We start from the raw sequence: 12967 nt of genomic DNA on the forward strand, positions 1-12967 counted from the left end.
CTTTTATTACTTTTTCTTTAAACTTGTTTAAAGAATACGAAGAAACTTTGGTGGTTACAACAAACAAAATAGAAAAATTTTACTTCATTTTTGTCGTCGGTTCTTATTGATATTAATATCAACGAGAATTCTGTGTGATTGTAAATTTTTTCCACATAATGAGTTTCTTTCTGATAGATTGCGGTTTTATCCAATTTTAGAGTTTTTCACGATTTACCACTTATTTTCCGCTCATTCTGAGTAGAATTGGAAAGCTTTTCGAACAAAAACATCTTTAAGAGAATCTTCTTGGATAAAAATGGAAGATTTTACTTTAATTTGTCTATTTAAATTTACATCACAAATTTCAATTTTAAGTTTCTTTATTATATTCCTCTGGATTGGATCATGGAATGAGAATATATTCTCTTAACAATAAGTTAATCTAAAATCGCCTATATATAATCATTTCATGAACTTAAACAAGTATGCTTACAAACATAGAGGTGCGAATTCGCAACAAAAACAATGACAGGTATTCTCCATAAATCCTAATGTATGTGTTGTTGTTGTTGGTTTTTTTTTTTTTCTGAAAAAAAAACCTTATTTACACTAAATATGTATTTTAGTTCTTAATTTTTTTTAATAATTTTTTAAGATTCAATTTTCATATATTGATTTTTTAAAATTAAGTTCTTGACATCATATGTTATATATATATATATAAACATTATGAGGTTGCAGTCAATTATTTTGTGCAACTCTGATTTTAAACTCAACCATTTATTGTTATTAATTTAATAAGTGTTGATATATTTTGATATAATTAGTTTGTTAGTTAAATTATAAATTTAGTCGTTAAATTTAAGTGTACTCTTATGAATTGAATTTTTAGTTTTGGATTGAACAGGACTTTGATTTATTCAAACTTAAAAAAAAAAAAAATCATAAAGATGTACTAGATCCATTCATTTTAATTTTTTAATATGTCAGATATTTATTAGACACTAAGTTGAAAGTTAAGAAATCTATTAGATATTTTTTTAAATTTAATACTTATTGTACATAAAATTGAAAGATTATGGATTTATTAAACACTTTATATAAAGTTTACCAATGAAAGAGATAAAGATTTCACGATCCCATTTACTAACCATTTGATTTCTTATTTTTTAAAATTGTGTTTGTTTTGTCACTATCCTTTACCATAGTTTTTATCTTTACTAAATTTGAGATCACATTAAAATTCGTAGCCAAATTTCGAAAATAAACCTAAGTTCCTACCTAATTTTCCAAACATGCATTTTATGAACTAAAAATTCACGAATTAACTCATGATGATTTTTCTAATATACTGGTCTGTGAATAGAATTTTAAATAATTATTCTCTAATGAGTCAACTTTTCTTAGCAAGTACTCTTAAATCAACCACAACCAGTCTCAACAAAAAAGAAGAATAGATAAGAGTTTTAAAATAAAAGTACTCTCGTACCTCTTAATATAAGGCTCTTATCCCAGCAAGATTACCAAAAAAAAAAAAAAAAAAAAAAAAAAAAAAAAAAAATCATCTATCGGTTCAGAAAAATTCATTATATCTAATAAAAAAAGAGATAAATAAATCTAAATATTTCTCATAACGGACCGTTAACTGAGTATTTGGTTCTAGTCCTTACAAATTACAAATTTGATAAAAGTCTTGTTATGAAATCGACAATTAAATAGCACAAAAAAGAACGTAGAGATAGAGAAGATCGACACACAGATATACGTAGTTCACTAACAGTGTGTTAGCTACGTCCACGGACAGAGGAAGAACAATATTATTTGAGAGAATGTTTTTAGAAATTACATCAAAACGACACTTCTAGGGTTAGAGAGTTTATATAGCGCACTACTCTAAACCCTAAGGTTATAATCGTAAATAACTTCAAATAAATTCAGCAAACAGATTCAAGGCATTTCAACAAATCTCATACATGGTCTTTTTAGTTTATAACATCCTCATAAACAATCCCTATTTTAGGAATTTTTTTATGATTTTGTTCGTTGATTTTTTATTTTTTTTTGTAAACTATAGGGACCGAATTCCTTAGTGTATACATATATATATATATATANATAAGTTTAAAAAATGATTGGTATTGTTTTTGAATGGAATGATTTTGTTTAGGAAAGTCATCTTGGCCAGAGCTTGTAGGGGTACGTGGAGATGAAGCAGTGAAGGCAATAGAGAAAGAAAGGCCAGACGTGAAAGCCATTATAATACCACCATGCCAACCGGTTATAACTTTAGACTATGTGTCCAATCGAGTTCGAGTCGTCGTCGGTGGTCATGGGAAGGTGTCTCACGTACCTGTCGTCGGCTAATCAACTCTTCCCTCACTTTGTAATGTCACACCTTAAATTGCACTACGACAAAATAAAATTAAGGTGTGTATTTTCCACACCCAACTTAATCATAATCCTTCCTTTTTTTTTTTTGAGTACATAAACACATGGATTTCTTTCTCAAAATTAGTTGACAATCTACGAGAGAAGTAATGATATATTCCATGTTTTCTTAGTTCTTCATTTATGAGGTTTTTTTCATCTTTCTAATGTGAGATCCTCAACATGTTTGCTTGTTCTTTATGTTTCTTATTTTTTTTATTGGTCAAAGACCCGTTAGGACTTTAAAGAATATTGTAGTATATTAGATAAATGTGCAGTTTCAATCTTAAAGTCAATTAGGGTTTAGAGATTTGACTCCTTTACAATAATAATTTTGGATTTTTAATTAATGTTCCTTTAAAAAAATGTTTAAAATTTTTTAAATAAAAAAAAAATTTTGTTTTGAAATTTTGGAAGTCTAATAATTTTTTTTTAAAAAAAATTAAAATAAAATACAATTAGGTAATGGGTTTAAGAACATTTCATTTTCTTTTAAAATCATAAAACTGTGGCCATGTATAAGTTCATTTGCCAGTTGAACTATGCTCATATTGGTGGTATAAATTATTTCTTTTTTAATTAGTACCAAATATTTAAGAAAGAATATCATGTCAATTACTATTGAGTTTTTGACATCGATAATGGGAATAGGAACAAAAACGTCGATGATGTGAATATAATATAAATAAATAACATTTTAACTTGTTTAAAAAATTTAAAAAGTTTATTTATTAATTTAATATTTTATAATTTTTTTAAAAAATATCTATTGACATTGACATTTTATCGATATTTCTATTGACATTTTCCTAAAACTAAGTCCTCGACATTTCTGTAAACATCAACAATTTAAAACTTCGCTCTCACCAACTTCTATTCATGGCAATATAGGTGCATAAACACCCTTGGGTGGTCTTTAGTATGATTTTTCTCATTTGAATTATACAAAAGGTACTTGTGAAAGCAAAAATTTAAATACATAGCAAGGAAGAATAAATAAATAAGTTAAGACTTGTTTAGGTAGGTATCAAAACTCTAATCTTTCAATCGAGAGTATATATTTTATGCTCATTCAATTATACTTTTGTTGACAATATTTAATTAGTTAAAGTATATCTCCTTAATTAAAAGGTCAAAAATTTGAATTCCTGATCATGCAATCTTTTTTTAAAATATATGAATATATATATATATACCAAAAGACACGTGTAAAGGAAGTTTCTCGTGGTTATGAATTTTCCAAAACAACATTCTTTTCAAAAATAAAGAAAATTTCTCTAAAAACTAAAAAGTTATTCCCTTTATAAATGAAAGCAAGAATCGACAATAAGTTTCAAAGGAGAAAATATGGTTTATTTGATGACACATACATTCGATATATATACGAATTTTTGGAAATAAACAAGGGTATAATTGATAGTTGCATGAAGAAGATAATTAGTGCAAAATATTGTCTTATAGACCAAACAATATATATGATGTATAATTTACATTTTCCAATATATTTCCAACATATTAAACATATTCTTGAGACCTCAATAGAGAAATAATCGATTTTCAACTTGGAATATGAATGAAAATAACTGAATTATCCTAAAATGACGGTAACGTTAATTTAAAGTATACAATACATTAAATGAATATCAACTAAAATTAATAAATAACAAAATAAAGTCAAATTTCGAAAAGGATGTTAATAAGAAAAGAATTAAAAATTTTGAAATTATGGATTTTGTTGAGTTTGATGCTTTGCCGACATGGTGTCTTTGGATGAAGGTAATAATTTTTGAAGTAAATCAAACTGAAACTATTGATAACTTGAACTCATAAGCAATTTTCAACATTGGATGGTTAGGTCAAACAAATACGTACTTCCTAAACTATTGTGCATACAAGATATTTGTGGCAATTAAATGCATGTTTAATACTCATTTTACTTGAATGATATTTGTGGGAAACATAATTTAAATTTTAAACTTTTTTCAAGTGATAAAAAATGATATAATATTATTTTATAGTTTCTTGATGACTTTGTATCCTGATTAACTTGATTGGCTTCAAGCATCCTTTACCACTTCTCAAAACTCCAAGAACTAATAGATTCTTTCAAGAGAAGAGATGCAACTCATACTTCCTATGGATTGAAAAAAACCTCAAACAGAAAAGGTTACATTACAGAAATTTACCGTTTAGATGACAGTGGTAGGAAGTGTTGTATAAAAAGGGTAGGAAGTGTGGAAGAGAAAAACGTAAGAAATTGAAATAAAAGAGTAAATGTAATCTAGGAACGTGGCCTATCTAATTTCTAGAGCAAGAGAGAGTTCCTATGCGATTTCGATCATGAAAATCAATAGTTAAACAAATATTACATTCTATGCATGCACTGCTAAATCGATTCGACTTAACTAATCTCTGCAAAGACCAATAATCAATTAAATCAAAATCAATCAAACGTACTAATTATTAAGTAAGGTCGGAAAGACCATACCCTAATTAAACTACATGCTCATAATTCTACTAGATTCTTAGCGATCATATAGAATTGAAGATCATAGGTATTTAGAATGAGGATTCAATCTCGTCGATTAAATGTCAGGAAAAGTCATATCAATTAACCAAATTATTCTTCAAATCTAGATTAAACATGCATTACCAGGATTTAAGGTCAGCTTATAAATTTAAGCATTCACACCTAATCTTTTGCTACTGGGGTAAATTCAAGCATAGACAAACACAAGAAAATGTGCGACCTCGAAATTAACTAGTGGAGACATGCAATTATGATAGGGTCGTCAGTCCAACACACAAATGCAAATCTAATTACACTAAGATTCAAAGAAAACATGGATTTGAAGAACATCAAATTTAACTACAGAATTCTCAAGAAATTAAATATAGGGGTCTTGTTCAAAGAAATTAGATAGAAATTACCCTTTAATTCATAGACAAATTCGAGATAAATATTTGATCCATTGATTACAACTCAAAATCAAAAGAAAAACAAACCTAAGGATATTAAGATTTGAAGGGAAAAGAAGAGATTGAATATTAACCTCGACCTCCATCAATTCGGCATCAAAATTCAGCATAAAGTTAGCCTCTCTCTCCTCTTCGTTTGACCTAATGGCGAAGAGACATATTTATAATATAAATCGCAGCGTTGCAATGCTGCCCTATTTTTGGGTCAAAGAAGACGTGTGTGTGGATGACATGGGAAGCGCTACTCCAATCAGAGTGTTGCAATGCTATAGGCAGCGTTGCAACGCTGGCGTACACATCAACACTCTTCCTTATAGCATCAGGCGAGCGTTGGACCAAGGCATGGGTTGAGTGTTGTGATGCTAAAGTAAGGGAATTTTGATCTTTTTGCTTCTTTGAAGTCCGAATGCTCAAATCAACTCCAATTTGCTTCAAATTAACACCGTTTAACTCCAAGTACTTGGTTCTACCTCTTGATTGTACAAAATAACACAATAAACACTTCAAATCCAATAACAAACCTAAATTAAGCTAGGAATAATTGCTCTTTTTGAGAGCTATCATACACCCCCAACATAATTCTTACTCGTCCCGAGCAAGGTAAAAATACACAAACTAACAATCATAAATCACATGCTTGCTCTAGTTGCAAGGTTGTTACTCCAGTTTCAATAATGAATTAGAATAAAGATTAATCAAGAACGAAATTTGTTTACAATCAATCAATTAATCGCAATTTTAAGAATGATTCTTAATCTATTCATGCATGAGTGAGCCTGAAGTTTTGGTAGTTCAGCTTGCACAGACTGGAAAATTTTTATAAGGTCCTCATCCTGTTTCCCCCCTACCCTGGCTTGGTTATCGACCTCAGGCATATTCGACTTGCAAAAGGGCAACACTAAGACAAGAGTGCCTGAACACACACACACACAAAACATAAAGGGCATTTATTTTACCTAGAAGGCTAGCTTTCATACTCCACCATTGGGAACCTATCTACTCTTTTTACCTCTATCCATTCACTCACAGACAAATTTTTTTTGGTAGACAAGCTAGTTATTGCCTCATTTTTAAAAATTTTTTAATTATTTTTTTTAGAATTGCAACTAATTTTCTTTTTCTTTCTTTTTCTCTTTTTTTTTCTTAACTTTCTTTCATGAAAATTTTATTACAGGAAGATGTGTCATAAACCATCTTAATAAAAGCAGAGCAATAGAGCAAACAAAACAATCAAAGCACACAAAACATAATCCGAGCACAATGCTCAAGGACCCCAAGGTAAGATAGAACTACCAAGATAAAACTACCCAACAGGTACCCCACCCCAACTTAAAATAATACATTGTTTCGATTGTATCTCAAATAAAGCTACAAAATGAAAAGAACAAGGGAAAAGAAAACCTCCCCCGAAAATATTGAAGTAGGGCTCGCCTCACAAAAAGATGTTTTTTCACTTTTAGGTCGTCCGTACAAAGAAAAACAAAAAGAAAAGAAAAGAAAAAGCAAAAGAAACCTACAAAACAAAAAAGAGAAAATTAGAAAGAAAAAAAAACTATAAACTACAAAACAACAAAAACTAAGGAAAATAAAGAAAATAAGGAAAGGAAAAGAAAAATACTACCGAGGGCATGAGAGGAAAACTAGCTTCAATCAAAGTTGGGTGAGTCTGGTTCCTCTGAAGGTCGAAAATCGATGCTAGCATAGTAAAGACGGTTTTGTTCATAAATGTAGTTTACTGTCCTTTCCATACACTTTGCCTGACGAGCAGTCTCTTGACTCACTCTCAAGGACTCAGTAGCCACCTAAAGAGCCTCAATGGACATCCTCAAAGCCTACTCCCCAAAAGACTCCTCCACTAGTGGCACATCGTACTAATTCTATGGATCAGAACGGTGAAACTCCTTTACTGCGAGAATATCCTCGTCATCCCATCGTCCTCTAGATCAACTCTATGGCCATAGAAGGTGACTACTGATGACTTGCAGATGGGTGCCTACACCCCATCCTCTCTACATCATCAGGGATCTTCAACCCAGAACTCTAGCACAACCCGATAATCAAGCTAGGGTTCCCTAAGCTACCAGTGGTGGAGCAACGCCCATATCGCCTGATCGATGCCCTAATGAACCATCCCGCATTAACAAACATACCCTGAACTAAACTGTGTAGGAGCTTGGCTCGGTCCTTGGTGACAATAGTAAGGCGTAGCACTGGCATCAATCTGGAACATAAAAAAAGCATGCTAGATTTGGCTAGAGACAGACGTATTCGTCCCCCAAAATCTAACTGCAACACCTCGTGACCTAGCCACTGAATTCCAGGTCCATATAAAGTCTCAATAACCTCTTGCTAGGGGAATTTTTGGGAGCAGAATCTACTATACTCATCATTGAAGTCTGTCAACCCGAAGACTTCATTGATGCGAATGGACAAAAAGGGAACCCTAATGCCCCTAACTAACAAGAAATCCCTATTCTTGTCAATGTTGGCATAAAACTCCTTAACTATGGGTAAACTTCCTCGCTAGGACGGTTAGTTAAGGTTTCCATCCTCTTCGTTGTATCTTCACAAAGATATGAGGGTAGAAATCGACCTCTAAGGCTAAATCTCTCTCGGGGACTATGTTTCTAGAGGAAACGACATAGTGATATCTATCTAGGGTTTCTTGTGAACTAATCCTAGGGTGCTCGAAAAGTAGTCCAGGATCATGCCCACTCCGACTAGTGCTAGCCCCAATTTTCCTACTTTCTCTTCTAGCACCCATGATGGATATATAGATGAGAAACTTACAGAAATTGGGTTTAACTAGGAAAAATCAATAAAATTCTAAAAAATCGACCCAACCTAAACAAAGTGTATAACAATACAGTTCAATTCCACCTGCACACAGAAAAATCCCAATAATTTATTGCAATTTCAACAAATAATTCATGAAACAAATCTTCAACACTATTCAATTTAAGCACAAAGTCCATACAATCCAAGAGATCTTCAACATATTTAGTAAACTTATGAAACAAATACACAATGAAAACAAAAAAAATTACCTCCAATGAAGAAATCCCAAAATTTGCCCAAGAAAAAACACTAGGATTCGATTTGGGTATGAAACCCACGAAATTAAAGAGAAATAATGAAGAAAACCTTGAAGATTAGATGAAAACCAAGAAAAATTGCTAGAGTTTTGTGATTTTGGTGAAGAATCAGTGAAAAATTAGAAGAGATTTGGGAGAGATGGCTGAAAATCGAAAGAGAAAAGGACAAATTAAATTATTCTCGTTGTAGAACTGAACGCAGTTCTGCCTTGCAGCATTGCAATCGTTGTGTCGTGATGTTATGCCCTAATTTTTTTTTTTAGATAGAAATTAAAACTAAACCTAACCCTACTTAACGAAAATAATAAATAAAAGAAACTAAACTAAAATTTGAAAACTAATTTTAAAAACTATCCTAAAAAATAAAAAATAGAAAATAACAATTAAAAGAAAATTTTCACCTGGCTACCTCCAAGAAGCACAAATTTTTAACGTTGGTTGCTCAACGTGACCTATCCCCTGTCAAGGTACAAAGAAATTCTCGTATTTCTCTGATTCTTTCTTAGATGAGTTGATATGGTCCGGTAAGGCTGCAAAGGTTCCTATCTTTTGAAAAGAACCAGGCAAGTCGAATTTGGATTTTTTTAAGTTTTTTTCGAAAAAAATAAAAAGAAAGAATCAAATGACTCAAATAACCTAAAAGTCAAAAATAAAGAAAAGACTCAAAAGACTCTCAAGAACAAGGACATAACTAAAAAATATACGATATACCAGATGGTAGAACAAGGTGAGCTTTTTCAACCTCTAACTCTATCACCTAAAAATCGATGGTTTTAGCTCTGATTCTCCATAGTTCTCACAAACTAGCTCTAGACATGAAATTCTATCTTTCAACTCATCATTGATATCGAAATAGGTTACCTCATCACTACACGCCTCGGTATTGTCATAAGATGTGACTAACAGGGATTCACTTTCTCTCTCAACTAAATCAGAGTATTGCATGACTGAGTCTCTTAAACTCTGAAGATCAGCTTCAACCTCACTTTGAAAATTAAAGCTCTCATGCTTGAGGTTGCGGTTCTCCTGCTAAAAAACAAGATTGTTAATAGCAAGTTGTCTAATCGCATCTTCTAGTGACATATCTGAGTCAGCGATGTGAGCTTGCATCGACATAATAGATGTGGCAAGGTGTAGATCATAGTGGCACTGGTCCCATCTTAGGTTCCCGTAGCCATCAAACTCTTGCCATCTAGGCCGATGGAAATCTTCATCCATATAACTAGGATACCATCCCATGGAGTAGTCTTGTGGAATAGGTCTTCACTATAGGTTTGGAAATGCTTGCTTAGAGTGATCAATCCTACATGCTTGCACCTGATGTGGTTTACCTGCACCCAATTGACTAACCAAAGAAGTTAAATCAACAAGTTGACCTAGAAGGTCACAAATCTCCTCACTAGGTTGAGAAGCTCTACTTAAGTGTCTCCATCTTTGTTGATGATATGTGCCCATGCTTAGAATACTTGTAAGACCCTAATTTTAAATCTAAGGTAGTGAGTTACTAAGAGAAGGAAGAAATTCTAAGTAGTAAATGTTAAAGAAATATTACTAAAAGAAATATGTATTGGATTAAGACAAAATGGTAAGTGTTGTTTATGCGTTAGTGCTAAGTTTCTAGAGGTTATGTGGAAATGGAGAGGATCAAAAGGTGGCCAAGTGAAACAAATGTTTTGACTATGGACAGCATATGTAAGGGCCTAAGTTGCGCTGAACGCAAGAGATGCGTGGATGGTTGGCCCTAAGGATGCGTGGATGGCTGGCCCTAATGATGCGAGGGTGGTTGGCTCCATGTTTCGCTGATTGTTGGACGCAAGGGGTGCGTGGGCAATGGCCGTAGGCTTGCATGCATGAGTAGTTGACGTAAAGGCGTGCACTGATGCAAAGGCACGCGGGCATGCGAGGGTGCACGAGGTAAGCTAGGATGCAGGGAAAAGCAGGCATTGGAGGGTGGCATGTGTCGATGCCCAGCGCCCATGCCAAGCGCCTATGCATCGATACGGCCGAGCGAGCCATGGTAAGTTGATGCGGCCAAGCGTTTAAACGTCAATATGGACCAAAGCGTGTGGCGAAAGGGCTTGCGGCAATGGAAGTATATGCCGATGGTCGAAGGCATGCGTCTATGATACATGACAATGCAATAGCATATGACAAAGCTATGCGTCGATGGCATGGGCCTATTGCTTGATAGTGGACAGCCAAGAACATGCGATGGTTAGAGCCACACTACGTGATAGTAGTAGATGTGTGGACACATGGACAAAATAAAAGCTGTGTGATGGAGGCCAAAAATGCGATGATCAAAGGTTGTGTTGATAAAAACATCAAGAGAAAGAGGCACCATTCAAGTGATGCGTCCATAGATATATTAAGTATTATGGATAAACATTCTTAGGCACTAAGTAAATGAGGTGGCGGAAGAATATTTCATGCAAAAATGACTCTTATCAATTTAAGCAGGAGGTGGAAGATGGAGATTACATGCAAAGTAAATAATTTTGTTGGCAAATCAAGGTTATTACAACTCAAAGCATTACTGGAAGGGATTTGGTGTTGGCAGCTAAAAGAGGAGACATTTGTAGGTTAAGGTGTCACAAGGGGGAGAGCTCAGGGCAGCTATAAAATAGAAGGGTCGGACGTGAATAGTCCACTCGTGCCATTTCCAAAATCTCAATTTTAAGAGTCTATTTAGAGTATTAAGCCTAGGTACTCAGGCTGCCAAAATAGTTAGAGTTCGAAGTAGTCACAGTTGCGTCGATAAACTTGGAGACTCGCATGGATACATAAGCTCGCCCAGCCCAACGCATCCATCGTAATATTGTAGCCAACCGTGCAACACAACGTGCGCCTCACATCAGTCCAACGCGTCGACCGTGACGCTGCATCCATCCGTGCAACACAGCACATGCCAGCCCAATGCTGCGGACAACCGTGCAACGCAGCATGCGCATCTCCTGCACAAGGCTAGATGCCTCAGCTACCTGCTAGCATCCTTGCACACACGAGCCACGGTTAAAATAACCTCTTAAGGGCTTATTATAAGGTTTTGACAAAATGTTTGAGTAGGAAAAATTGGTGCTTTTAACATAAAGAGGTATTTTGACTATTTTAATATTATTTAGTGAAATAACAGTATTAATTGGGAATTTTCATTTAAATGGAGGAAATCTTAGGGTAATACTCTCAAAGTAAGTTCTAGTAAGAAATCTTGCAAACGGTGAATGGTTATTAAGATTTATGCATTGTTATATGTATAAATGCATAAGTATGAATAAGATGCATTATTGTAATGTTATTATGCTTGCCATGATATTGTCTGTATAATTATTATTGAAACTGAGATTATGTCCGGAATATATAGTTAGCATACTTGAAAGGGTACTTGGCAGGAAAATATAGTCGGCTTCGGTTGGCGGGAAATGATAGTCGGTGACAACCAGCGAGAAATATAGTCAAGCCACTTAAGCATAGCTAATGGGAAATAGTTTTCAATGTGCACATTGCCGGGAAAATAAGGTATAGAAAAGTTTCCATGAAAGTTATTATCATTATTATATTCATATTACGGACATGCCAAGAATAGCATGTGGTTGGTGGAAAATGCTTTATTAAGATTATAAATGTGTATGCATAGGTTATAATGAAATTGTTGATTATGTGATGATTTCCCAAAAATATGTTTTTGTAATTAAAGATATTATTATTTTAAAAAGGCACCACTCACTGGGCTTATTAGCTTACACTTTTCCAAATGTTTTCCTTGATTCCCCCCTCCCCCCCCCAAAGTTGTGAAGCAGAGTATTCAGGGAAGAGTCATTCAACCACCGAACACCAGGACTTGGTAATCTTTCAAGGCATGGCTCGGATTATGTAATAAGAAAAGTGTAGGAAAATTAGACTACATATATAAAATTTGTGTAGTTATTGTAGACATGTCAAGGTTTCGAATCTTAAATAGATAAAAAGTAAATGTTAAAATTTTTTTTAGAGTTATATTGATATGTCTTCATGCTCTCTTCTAAGTCTTGGGTTAAGACTAGGGAGGGGGTGTGACAATTTGGTATCAGAGCCAAGGTTTACATAAAACCTGGGAAGTTGAGTCTAGCATAAGTATAAATTGAAACTAGAGAAAAGAAAAGGGAAAAAGGGGTAATTTAAGACCAAAGTGACGTCAGGGAAAAATGTTTACCTGGGATATGGAAGCCATGTAGTACTAGAAATTGGTCTAGGTCGAAACTTAAAAAAGGATAAATATAATGATGTACGATAGGAAAGTCTGAAATGAATAACAAAGGATTGGGTAGGGTTAGGAAAAGAAGTAAAGGATAATAGGTGGACATAGGAAATCTCAAGGAAAGAAAAAGGAATAAAAAGATTAGTAGATAGTAATCTGAATAATGTCCACTGTAGGAAATGGATCTGAGAAAAAAGACCTGGTGGTGGTACGACTCCTGGACGCAAGAAGAAAACCGCGGCGCTAACTC

At 33.7% G+C, this 12967-nt stretch overlaps 1 long non-coding RNA gene across 1 annotated transcript; it reads left to right on the top strand.

Moving 5' to 3' along the window:
- The first annotated feature begins 387 nt into the window (after positions 1-387).
- Positions 388-2465, top strand: LOC120078272. The gene is made up of 2 exons (XR_005481973.1): positions 388-514; positions 2150-2465. It is a non-coding gene; the product is annotated as an uncharacterized LOC120078272 (long non-coding RNA).
- Positions 2466-12967: the final 10502 nt, after the last annotated feature.

The sequence above is a fragment of the Benincasa hispida genome, chromosome 5 (genome assembly GCF_009727055.1).
Source record: "Benincasa hispida cultivar B227 chromosome 5, ASM972705v1, whole genome shotgun sequence".
NCBI classification, from domain to species: domain Eukaryota; kingdom Viridiplantae; phylum Streptophyta; class Magnoliopsida; order Cucurbitales; family Cucurbitaceae; genus Benincasa; species Benincasa hispida.